General features: G+C 45.6%; 1 protein-coding gene across 1 annotated transcript in view; it reads right to left on the bottom strand.

Moving 5' to 3' along the window:
- Nucleotides 1-21,978, bottom strand: part of ATRX (ATRX chromatin remodeler) — a 1,138,900-nt gene that overhangs the window by 758,608 nt on the left and 358,314 nt on the right. The window lies entirely within an intron of this gene.

Here is a 21,978-nt window from a genome sequence, read left to right on the forward strand (position 1 = left end):
GGGCTTCTACCACTATAGGCAACAGGGGTTAATGGCCTGGATGACTCTTCCTGCCTTATCTGCTCCCCTTCTATATTTGTTATAGGTGACATCGTGTTGGATATTTCTGCCTTCTCCCTGCTCAGTCAATCTAGATCTTCAAGGGCTGACAGAACTTGAAACCTGTTACAAGTCAGAACAGTATCAGAATTAATTATATCAGTAGAGAGGCCTGATCGAACCCTGCTAAAATTGTGCCCCGCGGGACTTTGATAAAAGTAACCCAATGGTAAAAATGAAATGCCATGCTGAGTAACATACCTTGCCCCAAGTTCATGAATAACTCTCTTTACTAATCCTGGGGTTTTAAACAAAAGGACCATGCAATCTCCATCCAGCGATTTCTGGCTACTGCCTATCCATTTAATTCTCCCCACCATTTTTATGCCATCAAAAAGTGGACCCACCATACCAGGATCCAAGCGAGATCCTATCCAGTTGAGGGACTTATTCCTCAAAGCTGTCCATGTTTCCCGATGCTGTTTAACCAAAGTGGGAACATTAGCCAGGATCACTACGTATGGTGTTGCTTCCGGAGGGAGATGTAAAAAAAATCACTTGGTAGATAGGAGGACTCCAGTGTTGTCTGTCTTGTATGCTCCTCCCTAATAGAATTTGTGACATGCCGGGTCACCCTGTCTAAGGACGACTCTCTATTTATGGTCTTTACCTGTGATTGTCTGATAGTTACTGCTTGTGTCGGAGGTTGTAAGTTACTCGTGGGGTTTGATGTTGGGTGTGGTGCCGTAGGAGCTTCTCTAGGGCAATGTGGTTTCCCCAGCTGTAGAGACTTCATAAGTGCTAAACCTGCCTCAAGATTCCTCTCTACTGTTCTTAGTCGTTCTGAAAGAGTCCAGTGAAGCCCAGACCGATGATTTCATAGCATTTATTGATTCGTGAATATTGTCAAGAAGTTTTAGGGTGGTTCAACTGATTTGTTTGGGGTTTTCCTCTGGGTAACTTTTTTCAGCGGCTGCCTTGCAGGCATATTTACTGGCTCATTCTTCTTTAAATTATTAATGGGGGAACTATCCAGCCTTGGTGGTTTCCTAGGGCGCTTAGGTGAAGGCGGGGAATCATCCGGAAATTATATTGTATCCGAAATGTTTTGAACGCATCCATTTTTATTGTTCTTATTTTCCTGAATCTCAACGGACTCTGCACTAATACCCCTGTCTATATCGCTATAGTCAGCCTGTGTTTCAGGAAACCTTGGCGGGAGTGAAATACAATTACCCGATGACAGCAATTTTTCTTCAACACTACAAATTTGCTTGTCAATCACCCCCCATCGCTCCTGAAATACTTTATAATATGGAAGTGCGATTTTTTATATTGGAATAAGGATTCAACGTTGAATGCTTTCTTTTACCCATGATTACAATAACTACGGGTAATCCTTTTTAAAGGAAGAAATTTCGTCTGTAAATCTATATTCTTTCACATTTATACTAATCAATAAAGTATGTGCAAGTTAATTCCACAGCTAATAGATCTCCACGTAAAACACTGTGCAAAGCCCGTCCCCAAGTAGCTGCCTGATTAATCCAATGATAAATGTGAAAAGTTTTGGTGGCTTATTCTGTTACTAATATCATTGCACTACTAGAACTATAACTAATAATCAGCCTTATCTACAGAATTCAGTCACATAAAAAAAAAACAACACTCTGACAATTAAATCATGAGCCTCCCTTCAAAGTCCCGTTATCACATATGTTTGTTGTTAGGGGGGTGGCCTTGCCGGGGGGGGGGGGGGGGAGATGGATGGATGGATGGATGGATGGATCCGCCCTTCGCCTGGGCGCTCCTCGTGTGAGTTCCACGCTGTGGTTGAAATTTTTGCGCTTTATAGCAGGACGTCACAATTGCACGGCTCCACACGCGACTCCATCTCACTTCACAGTGGCAATAAGAGGTCCTCGCCGGCGTACTGATGTCAGTTTCACCCTTTTTAATGTGCCTTTGAGGCGAACAGGTGAAAACCGACCTCACAATGGCACATACAGACATAGATATAGCCATATTGATGCAGTACAAGCACAACATTTATTTATATAATAATAATAAAGTAAACAAAACATATATACACTTATAATAAAAAAAAGTATTGTTATGACCAGACGGGCAACGGGGAGGCGGGTGACACTGTGAGGAATCCACAGGTAGCTAGCGTATCCACCAGAAAAAGCGTTACCGAAGGTAAGTAACTTATTCTTCTGATGGATACAACTACCTGTGGATTCCTCACTTTATGAATAGAGTCCCAAAGCAGTACCACATTCGGAGGTGGGTGCCTGACTAGTCACACCAGGATATCCTGCAACAAAGAATGTGCAAAATGGCCGTCCCTCCTGACTTCCGAATCCAAGCAATAGTGCTTCACAAAAGTATGGAGGGAACCCCAAGTTGCTGCTTTACAAATATCTACCACAGGAACACCTCTAGCCAAAGCTGAAGTGGCAGACTTAGCCCTGGTAGAATGATCTCTAATACCCTCAGGAGGAATCTTCTTTGCTAATGAATAACAGATCTTAATGCAAAGAATGACCCACCTGGATATGGTTCTTTTATGGACAGCTCTGCCTTTCATCTTGTCCACATATCCACCGAAGAGTTGGTCATCCAAACGAAAGTCCTTTGTTATCTCAACATAGAAACTGAGAGCTCTTCTTGGGTCTTGGCGATGGTCTTTCTTCCTCTTTTGAAGGATGAGGAGGAGGATAAAATGATGAAAGAGTAATAGACTGCCCCATATGGAAAGGAGTGACAACGCTAGGAAGGAAAGCCGCCCTGGTTTTCAGCACCACTTTGTCAGCATGGAATAATGTAAAGGGATGTTTGACACTAAGAGCCCGAAGCTCACTCACACGCTTAGCAGACGTAATAGCAACAAGGAAAACTGTCTTTAAGACCAACAACCTTAAAGAACAACAATGCATAGGTTAAAATGGTGAACTCATTAAGAAAGTCAAAACCAGATTTAAATCCCACTGAGGCATAAGAAACAGAGTGGGAGGAAATTTATTTGTTAGGCCTTTCAAGAACCTAACAACTATAGGTGATTGAAACAAGGAAGGTTGATCCGAAGGCAAAGAAAGGCTGACAGCGCCGACAAATAGCCTTTGACAGTCGCAACTCTCTCCACACCAAGCCACGAATTTCACCAATCTGCCGGAATAAACAGTCTTAGTGGAGTGTTGCCTGGCCAACAAAATAACATCCACCACTTCTGGCGGGAGAAAAAAAGAACTCAGATTGGCCCGTTCAATCTCCAGGCATGTAGGTGCAGGCTCTGGAGGTGGGGGTGTAGAACCTGCCCATCCAACTGCCATAGGACATCTGCCCTGAGAGGGAGACGGAACGGAGGGCACAGTGAGAGTTGGAGAATCTCTGTGTACCACACCCTTCTTCTCTGCCAATCGGGAGCTATTAAAATGACTTGAGCCCGATCTTGGCGAGTCTTCCTCAGAACCTGAGGAATCAAGGGTACTGGGGGGAGGGGGGTTTGGAGAACGCGTAAAGTAACTGGCCGCACCAGGACATCTGAAACGCGCCCCCCAACGCTCCTGGGGGATCCACTGGATACTGGAGGCTGCAAAACGACGGGCAGTGCACGTTGTCTCAAGTGGCAAATAGGTCTACCTGCGGAAAACCCCAGACCCTGAAGATGTGAAGAACCAGATCCGGATGAAGACGCCACTTGTAGTCGGCCGAGAAATGCCGACTGAGACTGTCTGCACGTACGTTGAGAACTCCGGCCAGATGGTTTGCTACCAATCAAATTCAATGGTCCTGAGCCCAGGACCAGAGCCGCAGAGCCTCTCTGCAGAGAAGGTACAAACCTACTCTTCCCTTTTTGTTGATATACCACATCGCGGTAGTGTTGTCCATCAAGACCTGAAATGACTGACCACAAAGGGACAGGAGGAAGGCCTTGAGAGCCAGATGTATTGCTCGCAATTCTAACAAATTGATATGAAAAGCCTGTTCCACTGGAGACCAAAGACCTTTGATCTACAGGTCCCCCAGATGAGCACCCCACCCTAAGGTGGACGCATCTGTTATGACCGTAGCCACTGGAGGTGGTAGAGCAAATGGCCTTCTATGGGAAAGATTGCCGTCCACAGCCCACCATCGTAGATACACTGCAGCGTCTCTGGCGATCGTTATCGACTCTTCGAGATCCCCTTTGTGTTGGAACCACTGCTTGTGGAGGCACCACCGGAGAGCCCTCATGTGCGAACGTGCATGAGTGACCAACAGAATGCAAGAAGCAAACAGATCGAGCAGACGAAGGACCTTGAGGACTGGAACAACCGCTCCTTTTTTAAACATTGGAATCAACGCCTGAATGTCCTGGATCTGCTGAGGCGGAGGATAGGACCGATTCAATGTGGTATCCAGTACTGCCCTTGTGAACAGGAGGCGTTGAGAGGGCTCCAGGTGAGACTTGTAAAACCCAGACTGAACAACAACTGCGTTGTCATTTGGAGATGATGCAGCACAAGCTCTGGAGACTTGGCTTTGATTAGCCAGTCGTCCAGGTAAGGGAATACAGACTCCCTTCCTTCTGAGATGAGCTGCAACCACCGCCATCACCTTCGTAAAGACTCGAGGTACGGAAGTAAGACCAAAAGGAAGGACCGCAAACTGGAAGTGTTGCGACCCCACAACAAACCGGAGATACTTCCTGTGTGACTTGAGAATGGGGATATGAAAGTAAGCATCCTGCAAGTCTACAGACAGCATCCAATCCTCTTTGTTCAACGCCAGAAGCACCTACGCTAGAGTCAACATCTTAAATTTCTCCTGTTTGAGGAACCAATTCAAAATCCTCAGATCCAGGATAGGCCTCAATCGACCATCCTCTTCGGGAAACAGGAAATATCTTGAATAGCATCCCTGACCCGTTTCCTGCTCTGGAACCAACTCCACTGCGCCTTTTGATAAAAGGACCTGAACTTCCTGCTGCAGCAACAGGATAACAAAACGGACGGGGAGGGATGGAAGGGGGAAACACCCGAAACGGAAGGGCATACCCTTTTCCCACAATATTCAGTACCCAGGAGTCGATTTGACTAACTCCCACTGGTGGAGAAAATGAAATAACCTTCCCCCTACGGGAGAAGCATGCCTTAAAATGGATGGAAACCTAAGGCTGCTTTCCTTGCTGTGCTCCCCCAGAGGATGAAGATAAGACAGGGTGCTGCTGGATGGCTCCTCGCGTTCTAACCCTCCCCCACCCTCTAAAGGACCTATAGGAAAGGGCGGCAGACTGTTGAGACGTGGATTGACGTCTCCCACGAAAAGCGGCTCCACAGCCAAACCTACTAAAGGACCTGAAAGCTTTGGATCCAAACAACTTTTCTCCATCAAAAGGCAGGTCTAAAAGTTTTCTGGACATCAGATGAAAATCCAGACGACCTCAGCAAAGCATGTCTCCTAGTGGCCACTGGAGTACCCATCGCTCTGTAGTATCCACACCAGACTGGATGATCTGCTTGGCCGCAGCTTGTGTGTCCGACAGCAGTTCAGGGAACTGCCCCTGCATATCTTGTGGCAAGTTAGGCACCACAGCTCTAGCTGTGTCCATCAAGGTGTGCACATATCTGCCCAACACACACAAGTAGCATTAACCGACTTCAGAGCCATACTGCAGGATGAAAAAGTCTTCTTAGCCATCTGCTCCATCCTCTTGGACTCCCTGTCCGATGGAGTAACAGGAAAAGAGCCTGGAGCAGAGCAAGCCGAGCACGAAGCCTGGACTATCAAACTCTCCAGTGTTGGATGTTGTTACAAAAATCCCGGATCACCCGGTGCAACTCTGTATCTTCTCACAACAGTTCTGGACACAGCTGGTGATGTTACAGGCTTTCTCCAGATCTCTAAGATAGGCTTCGTTAGAGCATCATTGAATGGGAGCAAGGGCTTCGCTGAAGTAGAAGGATGTAATACTTCAGTTAAAATGTTAGTTTTGACTTCAGCAGCTGGCAATGGAAGGTCCAGAAATTCTGCAGCCTTCTTGATAACCAAGTGAAAGGAAGCCGACTCCTCAGTAAACTCCCCTGGAGATGAAAGATCCCACTCAGGTAAAGTGTCCAGCCCACTAGCTGAGTATAGGCCCTGAAATTCACCCAAGGGCTCAGCAATCTCTCCTACTCAATCAATTGTCTCTGGTACTCCTGCTCTTCCAAGAGCCTCAATGCTTTCCACCACAACCTCAACCTGGCCTCCAATCTAGGCATCGACATAGGGTTTGCCGACGTCAACGACACTGGTTTCAAAAGCAATGGGATCCATCCGGTGCCAGAGCTGACTCCATCGACGCTGTTGGCATATGAGGCGCTGTCATCAGCATTGTCTGTCCAAGTGGCGATTTCTTTGGTGCCAGAGGCCTATGAGGCGAAGTCATCGGTGCCCTCAGTCTGATAAAAAGGCACGAACGGAGCCGACTTGTATGGAGCCAGAGAGCCCAAGGAGAGTGCCAAAGGGCCAGTTGGACCAACAGGGGCCATAGCCTTATTGAAGATAGTGAACATGGCATTAGGAAATGCCGCTGAATCCGCTCCCGAAGTCAGGAAGGCAGGAAACCTTTGATCTTCATGCAGTGCCTGGGCCGGATCCGGAACCTGTGGCGCAGACTCATGAGCCCCAGGTGAAAAGTGAGGACCCGCTGGAGACTAAACCACTTCAAGGAGCGATGGCGTAGACGAAGCCTGAGGACTTTGAGGCTGGGGAGTTACAGTGGGACTAACTTCCCATGTCGTACGACGCCGTCTGGATGGAGAGTGAGATAGACCTCCAGAAGAACAGCGCCGAGAGTCGTGTCGGCACCTCTTCTTATGAGACTTATGGGATGAAGAGTCTGTAGTCTTATACCTCCGATGTCTTCTGTGCTCCTTCTTTGCCTTAGCTAAAAAGAGTTTAGCCTCTCTTTCCTTCAGCGCCTTCGGATTCATCCTTCAGCAGGACACTCATTCCCCTACATCGTGGTCTGAACTGAGACACCATAACCAGTCGTCGTGAGGGTTCGTGACAGACATTCGACCCCCGCACTACAGACAAGGTTTAAACCCTGACTTTTTAGGAGGAGATATTGTAACAGAGTACAATAAGACACCTTTGAAACAGTAACTTCTCAAGAGCTAAGAGAAAACCGTTAGCGTCAAAGGCACAGAAAAAGGGGAACGGACGTCAATGTGCCGGCGAGGACCTCTTATTGCCACGGTGACGTCAAACGGACTCGCGTGCGGAGCAGTGCAATTGTGACTTCCTCCCCGACGTGGAGAGCTGGGAAGAAAATTTTCCGTTGAATGCTGGCGCATTGGGAGAATTCAGAAGGTGAGGAATCCACAGGTAGTTGTAGCCATCAGAAATTAAATATCCTCCACTACTCCTGGTGTAGGGTCTTTCATTAGTTTCTTGTAATGCATGGTGTTGTGCAACAACCTAAAACATTCTTTGTGAAACATGTCCTTGGGGAGTATTACAGTTTTGCCCCTCTTATCTGTAAGTTTTAGAACAATTGAGGTGTCTGCTTTTAGGTCTCACAAAGCCTCTTTTTCTCTATTGCAGAAAATATGTAATACATGAGAATGTTTGTTTGCGAGGGCATCCAGACCCACGTTGATCACTTGGTCAAATGCCACTACTTGTGGTGGTAACTGGTGAAATGGGGGGGGGGGGGGGTTTAGATTTTTTATGCAGCCCGGTGTTAGTATCTGTGTCTCCCTTTGTATTGTTCCCTTCTCTTGTTAGAAAGAAAACTTCAAGTTTAATCTTTCTGAGAAATTCTGCAATTTCAATCTTCAATTTAAAAGGATCATCTTTCTGTGTGGGAATAAAGTAGAGTCCCTTATTCATCAACTGTTTTTTTTTTTTTTTTTACAAGGTCTTTTTCCTAAGATTAATGATGCTATCAGCTAAGACTTCCTGGTCCCTGGTTGGGTTCCTTATTGTTTTTTGTCTTGTTTTCCAACTCTGGTTCTTTCCAGGAAACCCTGTGGTCCTTGTTTCTCCATTTTCCTCTCCCTCCGCCTGTCTAAAATAGGAGGCAGAGGGGGAGTTGGTTGCAAAGTGAATCCCGGCCGCGGTGGATATTGTGGATAGTCATAAGGAGGCCATCCCCACTGGAGTGTAAAGAACGTATATGGGCTGAGGTGACCTTGGGTATTGCCTGAATTTTTTTTTTTCCTCCGACTCGTTTGTTATTGTAATCAATGGATCTATCCAAGGAAGTACCTGTTGAATTACTACTATCCTCCGAGGTAAAGGATGAGTTACTCTCTCTTCTGGCATAATCTTCCTTTGCGAATGGGTACTTTTTCTTGTGAAAGTGTTTTGCCAAATCTTTTTGGAACTTATTAATCTTTAATTGTGTGAGATAATCTTTATATTCGGTGAGACCCTTATTGACTTCTTCCAGCTGGGTATTCAGGGCATTCCCATGTGTCTATTTTGATCACTGGGGCGTCTGATAACCTTTTAGTTGTCTTAATAATTAAGAATAGCCAATCCAGAGTACATTTCCAGGCTATCAGTGACCAATCTTTTCTGAATTCCTTATCTTCAAGAAAAAATCTTGGTTCGTTAGTCACTATGAGCTCCACTGGGGCAACGCTGCCTAAGGTATTCTGCCATTATAGCCCACGGAGCATAATTTTCACCTGAGTTCTTTTCAGGTCTGATAAGGAATCCCAGCCGCTCATGTGTGTTGGTGTCACTGCCATACTTGTGTCTCCCATTAGAGAGGGTGCTGCTTAGATGGCTAGTAATTCATCACTGTCAAATGCTAAGCCTTCAATTTTGTCTTTCTTAAGTAAGGATCAAAACCCAATATGTAATAGCTTATTTGCCTGTATGGTCTTTGTAGTCCTCACAGGTAAAGCGCTGTACACACTATCCTTAACACTGATGGAGAAAAAGAGGCTGCCCAGAACCAGGAGGGGACACCATGTCTGCCTCTAAACACTATATAATCACCAGCTGTGAAAGGGTGCATGCACAATTTCACACAGGCTGCAAATGGCAGGCCTGCAGACACAGTTTGATGGCCTGGCTCCCCTGGGTGGCATAATACATGCTGCAGCCCATGAGAGACCCCTGGTGTACCAATGCCCTGGATTCCTAAATAACATCTACAAGGGACTTACAGGAGTACCCCAGTATGCCAATTGTGGGGTGTATGAAGTACCTAAACAACCAAATGTGGAGGACAGAGAGAGCACAATCACTGGGGTCCTGTTTAGCAGGATCCCAGTGAAAACAGTCTAAGCACACTGACATCAGGCAAAAAGGAGTAACCATGCCAGAAGGAGGGGACTTTCCTACAACAATGAATTGTCCATTTACACATTTTCTGTGCTTCCAGAGAGAGTAGGTGCAATTTCGTCCCTCTTTGTTTATATAGAACATGGTTGCTATGTTGGCTGTGCATACCAGTACTGAGGAACCTGTGGTCGCTAGAAGGCAGGACCAAAGAACCAATGCCACAGCTCTCAAATCCAGGTGGTTAATCTGTAATTGGGAGTCTTGTAGTAATTCTTTTCTGCAGACCTCCAAAACCTGAAGATGCACTCCCCAGCCTCCTAAGAAAGCATCAGCGGTCATCACAAATCAGAGTGTTTCATTCAAAAACATTAGGCCTACTGACACATTCTCTTCTTTCCCCACCTTGGAATTGTGCACTTTATTCTGGGGTAATCCTAATGATGTTGAAAGAAAATTGGGGTGTGTGCCCACTGATTTTCCAAATTTTCCTGGAAAGGTTTAATACAAAGCAAGCCAAGTGGGATCAAGAGGATGCAAGATGATGACATCCTCAGGAACTACTTGACGAACTGTACTGAAACACTTTAAGCTTGTGGGAATCTGCAAGTCATCATTACCTTCTCTTTGTTAGGAGAAGTTTTAAATTGATCTGTATCTAGAGTTGTTCTGATAAATTTTATTTGTTGTTTTGGTTTTAGCCAACAGTTTTCCTTGAGTATTCAATCCAGGCTATTGAACAGTTAGAGACAAATACTTGTCACAGGTTTGTGTTTAATCCATTGTTATTTTGCTCGCCACGCCATTCCAGTTTGGGACCCGTCATATGCAAATCAGCCTTGACCTTGATCTCCAAGGGAACAGTCCAGCCTGAACTGCCAGGCCAGGTCCTCCCTCTCCTGAAACAAGCATCCTGGTGCCGTTTTCGGGGTATCACCCGTCATCAGCCAGGCTAGCTTGAAACCAGTGGTGTAGCGAGCACAGGGCCCACGTCCCATCATCATGGGACCATATCCTCAGTGCTGATGTAGAAGGCTCGGGTCCAAGGCCTTTCAAGGCCTGAATGGGCGTCTTTCTTTTTAGAATGCTCTAGGACATACAGAGCAAACCTATGATGTCCTGGAGGTTTCAGCTCAGATTCTCTGTACATACTGCGTTTGTAAAAGAATCAGCAGCATGGCCAGACCTTTTTGTCTGTGTCAAAGGGAGACTTAGTGGCCCACTTGAGTTAGGTTTCACTATTGTATCTATGGCCAGTACCTTGTTTTGGACCCAGTGTACGTTGAGTGTGAGCACATGTTGAATGTGTAACATATGGCGATAAGCTGTGTTTGAGTGAACCTGAATAATGAAGGCCAGTGGGATCCATTTTGGTTGCTTCTGGCCTGACTTAGCACAAGATGTATGGTAAGAACAGTGCTCCGAAATATGAGTGTACTGCCTGCTTTCCTGTAGCTGGAAGGAACAGGACTAGAAACTGAAGCAAAGAGAATTTAGAAATTTCATGCAGTCTTTTGCTAGGAAGAAGCTGCAGACTGCTCTTCCAGATGCTGTCATTTGGTGCACAGTAGAAGTTATGGGTAGGACTGTAGATTGTGTTTTGTGCGGAAGGTTTAAGGTGTGACCTGCCCTTATATCTGTCCCTGAATACTTCTTCAGTTGGGCTGATGACAGTTGACACGCACATCATTGTGCCTCTATCATAAGTCCTGCAGGTTGGAGATAGACCCAGTGTTTTGTGCACCAAGAGGCATCACTCCACACAAAGGCTGTTCTGGCGAACAGCATGAGGACACTTGAAAGGAAAAAAATGCCAAACCATTTTTAAGTGTGGAACAGTGGTTCCCATCCCCAGCTTAAAATTTTGTATAAAAGTGCCATCCAAACAACCCCACTTTGTTCCAGTTCCAAGCCTTTATGACCAGCTAAAAGCAGTGCTCTGCAGTGCTGTGCAGCAAGGCTGGTATCTGTCTGACAGCCAGTCTACCAAACATGGCGGACATCAACTTAAGTCTGCACTTTCGGCTGAAGGATCTAAGGATCTACTTGAAATACTTGTAGCCCTGCCTGCCGAGAGAGGAGTCGCCAGCTGGCAGTGCAGAAGAAGAAACTGTTCAATAGGAGAGAATCCTAGACTGTACCCAGTGGCTCAGAGACAACCAGCGAGAGCAGACTGAGGGAGGAAGAGAGAGAGAGAGAGAGAGAGCTGGGTGCTGTGTTCGGGGGTCGTGTGCTCGCAGATCCCTCTCCCCCATTCTCCCATGCAGGTTCCTGAGGTGAACTACAACTGGTGAATCATCACAGATCTAGACAGCAGTGAACCTCATAGGCCCAGTTGGGGATGCAACTAACATGACTGTTGTACACCCAAACAGGGCTGCACCTACCTCCAATCTAATCAAGACTGCAACTGCAGTGACCACCACTGACCCAGGCTGCAAGTATCTTTCACCCAGACAGAGCCACAACCATTGGAGGTCTCAGTGTCTGGGTCTGCAATTGAGCTGGCACAATAGCAACAAGACACTGACGCTGGGTGGGCACGCAAACAGACACAGCAAAACCAGGCCAGCCATATGTCTAAGCAAACGTGCTGCTAACTAAGATACTCACGGGGCCATGCCAGTCCAAACAAGGACTCAATTGTGTATATCTAATACATCAAGGGTGTACAACTTGAAACTGTACATACATGCCAGAGGAAGAAAATGCTGCACCTGTACTTGATTCATGTTTTTACTTGTGGGGAGTCCAGAATGACAAGCAAAAATAAAGGTGAAAATTGTGCTCTTTGTTCTGGAAAAAGACACCAGCCTTCTGCCAACTCCTCACAAGTCCAGCACTAACTCTCCACTCTCAGAATTCTAGAACCACACATTAGGCCACAGATTAGAGTGCATGGAATGTATTTGCTGAACCAGTGACACACACCTTCCCCACTTTGACAACACAAAAGACAACACCAAGACAAAGATGGTGCACATCAAAGACAAATATTTAAAAACACACCACACTCCAACATAACACGCACAAATTACCCCAAACATGAAAATATCAATTAACAGCAATATGTTTGAGATTCCAAATACAACCATCTTTTAACTTCACAGCAATTTAACAACTATAAAAAACTTAATTTAGGGGGATCAGGGTGATAGACAGGATGTTTTACCACCACCATACCTCTTATGTTCACCTTGACATCAGATACCCCCTTACGTAAATCATGATTCAATATTCTTTGAGCGTGTTTATTTTTTTTTCTCTCAAAACACACTCCGAGATCTCACAACAACATCCTATCCATTCAAACTCATTCACAATGGCGTGTTTTTTCAATCCACTGAGGCCAAACCACAGTATTTGGATGTCTTATGTGGTCTAAACCTGTACACCTCAGTTTTTCTCCCCAACTCCTCCTACCAACCTTTCCCATTCACTTTTGCCAACTGTAAGCTCTTTCACTGTCTGGTTGAATTTCTTCACCATCACATTAGTTTGGGGATGAGAGCACTTTTGGTGCACTGTCACTCTTTAAGGCAAAACATTCTCCATCATTTGCGAAGTAAATTGAACTCCACTGTCCCAGAGGATCATTCCAAAATTGCCATCTCTGCTGAAAATCTTCTCTGAGAATTTAATTACTGACATTGTGGTCATCTCCAATAAAATAGCTACTACAGGCCATCTCTCAAACATGTCCATCGAAACAAGAATGTAGACGGTCCTGGATCTAATATTGAGAGGACCTAAAATGTCTAGGGCAACCTCATTCCAAGAACATAATGTTGCTCCTCTGCATACCAAGGGAGGTACTCTCACTAAAAGGTCACCCACCCAAAGAACATTCAACAGACTCTTATGGTAAGTTCAACATGTGTCTCCATACTTGGCTACCAATAATCAGCTCTCAATTTCCCTTTAGTTTTACTTACGCCTAGGTGTCCTACATGCACCAAATCTACCAAACGTTTCTCATATTACTGATGGTATCAGTCTTTGGTTCCTCATAACAAAACCATTATTCACAGACAATTCATCATGTATTTTGCAAAGTGTTTTCATCTTCACTAGATGCATCTCATATACTCCCAGCAATGATCTTCTCTCACACCCTAAACAGTATAGTGTCTCCTCAATTTATCCAACCATTCAGCCTCACCAATTCATCCTTCTGTAACCACGCACACTGACACCATTGCATTTACCACCACTTTCTAAGGTTACTAACTTTGAGATAGAATCTGCTGTTTTATTGGTAATACCAGGCACATACTTCACATTGAACTGAAAGTCTTGCAATCCACTTGCAAATGCGACTGGATACAATCAATTTCCTTCTCAAAAATTTCATGTGAAGGTTTATGCTCAGTGTACACACTAAATATCTCTCCCCATAAGAATGTCTTGAATTTTCTAACGGACCAGTATACAGCTAATGCCTCCTTCTCAATAGTTAGGTATCTTAACACCTCTAACCCTCTCAATGTTCTGTAGGCAAAGGCAATGGACAACCTCACAACACTCTTTTTCTTGTTTCAATACTGCCCCAACACCTTTATCACTTGCATCAGTCGAACCCCGAGAATAAACATTCAGGGACAAACCTACTCAAATTTTGTGCTTTCTTAAGACACACCTTCACATCTTCAAATTCTTTCTCACATTCTTTATTCCACTCAAAAAATACTCCTTTCAACAAACCCTTCAAAGCAGACGTTCTGCTTGCAAAGTTGGGCACAAATGGGAGTAAAACTCTGTCATTCTCAAAACGCTAGTACATCCTCTTTTGTCATTGTTCTTGACAATTTCTGTATGATATTAACCAAATCATCCTTGGGCTTCTTTTGCCGTAAAAACATGCCCGAAAAATTCTATTTCTTCCAGAGCAAATTTGCATTATTTCTTTTTTTTTTAGCCTTGATGGTAATAACATTCTCACATAATACCTGTAGGACTGCCTTGACTTGGCACAGGCGCTGTTCTCAGTCTTTACCAAATTTCAAAATATCATCCCGCAAGTACAGGGCTTCTTTTAAATCACCAAACATTCTTAACAATAGCTGAAAACCATAGGCAGCAGAACAGAGACCAAAGAGCATGTGATTGAATCATTATGTGCCAAACATGTGATACAGGAAGTCAAATCTTTAGAACAGTCAGTCAACTTGACTTGATGATAGGCCGATGTAAGATCCATCGTCATGAACTACCTAGCACCTGACAGAACCGTCACCATTTCGGTTATATTCGGCAAGAAAAATTGGTCTACCACTACTCTTTTTAGAGTCAAGCGTGCGCTCTAGCCTGTAGTAATCTCTCTGTGGGCTTTTAACCACGCCCACTGTTGCTATTCATTTTTTGTAGTGCTTGTCTTAAATGCTTAATTATTATTGGTGCATTTTGTGAAATGTCCCTCCCTTTTGTGCCAAGCTCCTCTTGGAGATCCTCCTCTTCCAGCTACGAAGAATCAGATCTGATGGCCAAAAGGCTAAGCTGATGGGCTAGCACGTCGTAGTCTCAATTAACTCCTCCTCTTCAGTGCAGAGTAGGTCAAAAGTCTCTGATAACACATCTCTGAGAACACATCTGGGCGCCCACCACCTGTCTTATACTGAAGGATCTCTTTTGCTCCCGAAGGGCAAACAAGAATCACAGTAGGTGTTGTCATACTCTTGAGACGACACAGGTTATAGATGGAGTGGCCATAGAACCAAGGGTACTTTGAGAGGCACTAAAGGTATCTCTTGAAAGGCATTCATTCCGTTACCCTCGGAAGAGAGGAGAAAAGACAGAATAAGGAACGGTATAGAGATCTCTTCTCAGAGACAAGAAGGAAAGCAATATGCTCTTGAACCACGCTGCCACATTTATTGTGCGTGTGGATACTGGGAGCAACTTTGATACCCTTCCGAACCCAACGGCAGAGAACAACAATCTAACAATGGAGTTGGTGCCTGTGTGTGTTCACTACCAGAGGAAGACTGAACTGAGACACCATGACACATAAGACTTCTATGAAGAAAAACAAATAGCACCAGTTCAAATCCAACACTACATGGCAGGATATGTCTAACTACAGCATCACACAAACACAAGGTTTTCCCTACTCACGTTTAGTGCTCTGAAATAGATTCTTACATGGAAAGGTCATGAAGTTAACTGCTCTCTTAAACTCTAATTTACTGGACTATACCACTTAGTTGAAGACAACTGGGTGATCGACGTTTGGTTCTAGCTGTGCATGCTGGACAGATTTTATCCCTGCCTTTATTGAACTTGTCACTGCTAAGTTAAATTCATGCTCAAACAGCTCACCCATCAATTCATGCCCAGTTGATCTTCTCAAAAGTTACTTATATTGCTGTCTTCTTGTTGCAACGTTATACATGTGGTGCATACTGGGTTGGTTCCAAAATCAATATGTATCCAATATCTAGAAGCACATGGTTCCCTGCATGCTTTTCAATCTGTTTTTTGGTGACCCGTCATCACTTCAATTTCTTTTTTTATGCTGAGGCCCGCTGGATCCAATCTAACTACCTAACACTGAATGCAGCAAAGACCAAGGTTTTGGTCTTTGGTAACTATGGAATGTGGAAAGACATGTTAGGACTGCCTCCTCCCTACCCCCAAAAAAAACTCTCTTTGCAGGTGGCTTGCAATTAGAGCATTATTCTCTACTCACAGATGTCTTTTGAGACCCATATTAACAAGTCAACATCCATTTACGTAGCATAATTAGACCAACATTGCCTTTTTAATACAACTCTTCTAGGAAGACTCTGGTCTTGGTAAATCAATTGACCACTTCCAGGTTAGACTATACTGTTTAGTTTCTAGGTCTACCTTACTATCTGACTAAAAATGTAACTTCACAGCCTGTTTGATTTTAGGACTCAGCAAGCATTCCCATATTACTCTTCTCCACTGGCTTTCATTCCACAAATAAAGTGTTTTTAAAGTTCTTTGCTTTTTTTACAAAGCCAGATATAATGGTTCTAATAATAGCTACATATTGTCTCTATCCGCGAAGTAAAATCAAATCTAGAATTCTACACTCTTGCTCTCTTGCCTAGTAAAAGTGCCTAGGTTTTTCAGTCAAACCATAGAACAATCTTCCTCTTAAGCTATGTGAAGAATGCTGCTTCACCAAACTTAGGACTATGTTAAAAACCCAGCAGTTCACTGCACCCAACTAGTTATTTCAGGTAGGATTTCTGCTGAACGCCAGGATGCCCCTTTTTAAGGTAACCACGAACCCTACACTTTTATTCATTCAAGGTCTGTAAATGCATTCCAACATTGTCAAATACACATTACTGAAAGCTTTTAAATTTTAGGCAAAATGCCTTCAAGCTCTACTACAAATACGTGAAGAGACAAATCAGATTAATCATACAAGGCACTTATGGACGTCTTCTTGATGAGCCTCCACCCACATTCTATTCAGTGGATGGTGAGAACGAGCTGCAGATGGAGCATTAAACCAGACCACTGGCGTGCCATCTACTGTCTAGACTCAGTATGGCTACATATGTATGCACAGAAGTTAGTCTGTATTCTACCAGAAAGAGTGGGTCTCTAGAATACCAACCTGACATAGCATATGAAGAGGTCCAATATTTGGCTGATCCCAGTTACACATTCTAAAAGAAAAAAGGCATCTGCCAAGCTAGATTCCAGGACTGTATATCAAATGTGACCAGACAAACAGACATGCAATACAATAACATGACAAAGTGATGAGTACAGCAATAGAATGCTTCTGTCTAACTGCTTCCATACCATAAGTGCCAATATTAGAGGGGGACAGCCAGCGCTTGATTTGTAAATAAAACGTGCCGGTGCTCAAACTCCTCTTAAACACACAGCTGCTGCTATTAAATGTGCGAACATAAAATACTAAGGCAATGTAATCCTGAAGCCATCTCAGGCCTCTTCCATCCATTTACAGCCACTTCCTTCCCCTTCAACTCACTCTGCAGCTTTCTGCTTTATCCCATTCTGACGCTTTTTCGTTTTTCTCTTCCTCAGTCTTTCCCATAGGTGTCTTTTGCTCACAATAAATGCTTGGGGAGGAAAAATAAGTGCCCATGTCTACGGAGGGCAGACTTGAGGGGTTTACAGTAGCACAGGGAGCCACAGGTCAGCACCAAACACACACCCTCAGCGGCACAGGGGCGGCCGGGTGCAGTGTGCAAACACAGCGTCTGGCTCCCTATGCATTCCTATACGTGGGCCCTGGGGATCCAAAGATGCTGCAGGTGAAGTCCAGGGGGTTGGTTCCGGGAAACAAAAGGCTGGACAAGGAGGGGGGCCGCCTGCTGGATGTTACTGCACCAAAGGTCAGATTCCCCAAGGGCAGGGGGCTGAGGGTGCAGGGGTAATTTTTAGCGTAAGGAATCCTCAACTGGTTCCGTCGCTGTCGGGGGGGGGGGGGTTCTTCAGGATTCAGGCTGCAGGCATCGTGTTGGACAGGAGGGGTCAACCCAGGGTGAATCACCTGGGGACCACCTTGACACGGGCCATGGGCGTCGGGTGAGGAGAGGGCAGGACTCACCAATCCGGGGCGGTTCTGGAGCCTTGAATGGAGTTTCTTCTTGGACAGGGCTGCTGTCCATGGGAGATCATGGTCCTCTGTGATGCAGGCAGTCCTCTGGAGGCTTTTCAGAGGCTGCTGGTCCTGCAGGATGTGTCGCTTTCTTCTTGCAGGGCTTTTGAAGCTGGCGAAAGGCCGGTAGGGCTGGGGCCAAGTCAGTTTGCATCTTCATGCTTTTCTGCTGAGGGTCAGCTTAGCACGCCTTCTGCTACACCCTTCCTGTGTCCATACCCTTCAGGAGGGGTACACAGACTTAACCCTATTGACCCCTGCCCTCCAAACTAAGATGGAGGATTTTGCAAGAAGGCGGTCACCTCAGCTCTGGACACCTTAGGTGTGGTCCCAGCTGACATGGTCACTCCTCCTTGTTTTCCTTAATTTACCTGCCGGACATCCTGCCAAAAGTGGGGGTTTGCCTTTTTTTGGGGGGGGGATGGGGGGTGGCGGTCTCCACTAACAGAAGTGCCCTGGGGCACTGTAAGAGACCTTAGCTTGTGAGGCTCACCACCAGGTCTTACAGTTCCTGCAGGGGGGAGCTGTGAAGTACCTCCACCCAGAACAGGCTTTGTTTCTGGCAACAGAGAGCACAAAGGCTCTCACCCCATGAGGTCAGAAACCAGTCTTTTAGTGGCAGGCTGACACAGACTGGTCAGCCTTACACTAAAGGGATGGGTAAAATTCAGGGGGCACAGCTAAGATGCCTTCTGTGTGCTTTTTACAATAAATCCAAGTCTGGCATCAGTGTGGGTTTATTGCACTGAGATATTTGATACCAAACTTCCTAGCCTTCAGAGAAGCCATCATGGAGCTGTGAAGTTTGTAATGACAAACTCCCAGCCCATGTACTTAACATGGCACAACACTTAGAATGTCTAAGAATGGGCTTAGACACTGTAGGGGCATATTGATCATGCAGCTATACTCCCACCTGTGGTATAGTGCACCCTGCCTTAGGGCTGTAAGGCCTCCTTTAGGAGTGACTTACCTAAGCCATAGGCAGTGGTTTGTGGGCATGGCACCCTGAGATGGATGACATGTTGAATTTGCCTTTTTCTCCCCACCATCACACACACAATCTGCAATTGCAGTGTGCATGGGTTTGGTGAGGGGTCCCTTAGGGTGACATAACATGCTGCAGCCCTTAGGGACCCTCCCTGGCCACAGGGCCCTTGGCCACTTATTTGTGTGCCACTGTGGAAACAATGGTAAAGAACAGTGGTGCTGTGGCCTGGTTAGCAGGATCCCAGCACACACTCGGTCAAGTTAGCATCAGATATCAGGCAAAACATGGTGGGTAACTGGAACAAAGGCCAGCTTCATCCGAAGGTAAGCAGTTTTTAAAATCAAAAATACTTCGCTGCTTCAAAAATTGCAGTTTCACAGTTAGGTACACAACTTACAGTCCGAGTCTTCAGGGCTTTAGACTAGCATGTTTCAAGGTTCAGGTTGGCACCGTAAGTGCAGGCACAGGGACAGCTGGGTGCAGACGTCAATGCAGACTTTGGGAGGGGGTGGGGAGACGGGGAGGGGGTGGGGAGACAGGGGGTGGGGGTTTAACATCCTGCTCCCAGGTAAGTACAATCAATGGCAGAGGTTGGTCTCAAAGGGTTTAGGCGAGCACTGGGAGGGGCCACAAGGTAGCACCAAACTTACACCTTCTGCGGCACAGGGGTGATCGGATGCAGAGTGCCAACACAGTTGAGGGGCCCAATATTAGTCAATAACTTTCAGAAATAGGCTACAGGCTTTGGCCGGGAGAGGTCAACCCACAGCTGCCCAGGTAAGTTAAGATATCAGGGTTTGTAGGGACATTAACTGTCTAGCTCCTCAGGACGAAGGAGCTCCGGGTGCAGGGGTGTCAGAATCAGCTTACCAGGCAGGTCACGGTCAGGGAGAGTCCTCAGATTTAGGCTGCAAACATAACTGGGGAGTCCTTCAGGAGTAAGCCCACGACAAACTCTTGGTCAGAAGCACTGGGGAACTTCACTGGATGGGTGGGCCACTTGGAATCGGGCTGGGGCGCTGGGTGCAATGGTCACTTCTGGTGTCTGGTTTCGCAGTTCAACAGGAAGGCTTCCTCTTCTTTGAAGATGGTTAATTCTGGACAGGTTGGCTGGAGTTCTTTATCTTTATTGAAGGTAAGCAGTCCTCCCACGGTTTTGGAGACCGCTGGGCTGCAGGGCAGTCGTCCTCTGGGTGCAGGTTTCTTTGAAGGCCGGCAGTCTTCTCTGCTGGTGACATGTACAGCTCTTCAAAAGTTACAGGAATCTGATTCTAGGGTTCAGGGTTGACACCTAAATACTGAATTTAGGGGTGTTACAGGGAGTGCCAGGTGGTAGCCAATGGGCTAGTTACCTTTAGGTTGACTACACCCTTTCTATGACCACTTCATTTGGGAATGGGCATAGCCCTAACCCTAATGGCCTAATTCCTTCCAAGCAAGATGGAGGAATTTAAAAAGTGGTGTCCACTTCAGTTCGTCCACCTTAAGAGTGGGACTGGAGAATTTACCAAATTTTCCCACCAGTCCTGCCGCCAAAAGTGGGGGTCAGGAACAGGGGGTCGGCGACCTCCACCATTTGAAGAGGCCTGGGTTGCATTTCAAAGGCAGCAAGGCCTTTGAAGCTCTCCGCCCTGGAATGTCCATCCTGCCTGGGAGAGGTCACACCTCTGCCCTGAGCAGACCTTTGCTCTGAACCCTCGAAAGCATTGGCTCTCACGTCAGGGGGCCAGAACTCTGTCTAAAGTGGCTGCACTGGTTCTGACCAGTCAAAGCCCATTCTAGGTGTTGGAAGGTTTCAAGGGGACACAAATAAGGTGCCCTTTGAGTGCATGTATTAATAAGTCCATCACTGGATTCAGTGAGGGTTTATTAATACGAGATGCTTGATACCAAACATCCCTTTTGTCAGTGAAGCCCTCATGTAGCTGGGGAACTTGTAGTGACCAGTGTCCAGCACATGTACTTAAAATTGCCGCACTAGTCACTTACTATGTCTGAGAATCAACAAAGTCATAGCAGTAGCTAATGCAGGGATGCCCTCACATGTAATATAATACACCTTGCCATTAGGGCTGGAAGGCCCGCCAGTGGGGTGACTTACATATATTGCGTGCGTGCAGTGTGCAGGGCACATGTCATGTTTTCATTTTAGGTCTGCACCAAAACACAGTCTGTGAAGGCTGCACTGTTTGCATTTAGGTAAGAGGGTCCCTGAGGGTGGCACAATCTGTGCTACATCCCTCAGGAGCCTTTCTTAGGTACCAGAAGCCCTAGGTATCAGGGTACTACATACTAGGGACTTACAGTGGCAACTAGAGGTTTGCTAATTGGGAAAAATGACTGTGCAGTTTTAGGGGAAGAGATTCGTCACTGGGGACCTATTTAGCGGAGAGCCAGTGCACTTTCAGTCAAAAGTCAAAATTGCACAAAGTGTTTGTGGGGGATAGGGGGTGACCAGGTCAAAAGAGGCACTTTCCTACCTTAATGCACTGTGATGTAGTTTTTTTTAAAGTGGTGAGTGTTCAACTCTTTCTTAAATTGGAGCAGCAGTGGGGCTGTTGTAATGGATAAGGGGTTGTTTTCCATTCCTAGGTGCATAGATGGAAAAGAAGGCCGAAAAGGACAATTGCTAACAATACAAATTAGAAGCAAACAAGCACAATCATCCTTTCATTACAGAGGAATTGCACGGATGGACAACCTTCGCACTGTTCACAAAATGCAAACTTGAAGCATTTAAACAAACTACCTAAGATATTTTACCTATTGCAATGTTTACCTAACTGGCAGTCAGACCATAACAGCCTATCCATAGACAGTCCCTAGAGAGAGACTGCAGCAAATTTTAATGGGAATTAAACACCAAGTAAATAGATACAAAGTCATACAAATACAAACTTAATGCAGGGCTTAAGCCTCCCAATCTACATGATTACTTTGAGGTGGCAAATTCTATTACATGGGCATTTGCCTGCAAGCAGAATAGCCCCTATACCAAGGGTATGGTTAGACCAGGGTTACTTCAACCCAACAGTCTAGGCTCTCTACAGCCATTGTTTTTTTT

Source organism: Pleurodeles waltl, chromosome 2_1, assembly GCF_031143425.1.
Source record: "Pleurodeles waltl isolate 20211129_DDA chromosome 2_1, aPleWal1.hap1.20221129, whole genome shotgun sequence".
NCBI classification, from domain to species: Eukaryota; Metazoa; Chordata; class Amphibia; order Caudata; family Salamandridae; genus Pleurodeles; species Pleurodeles waltl.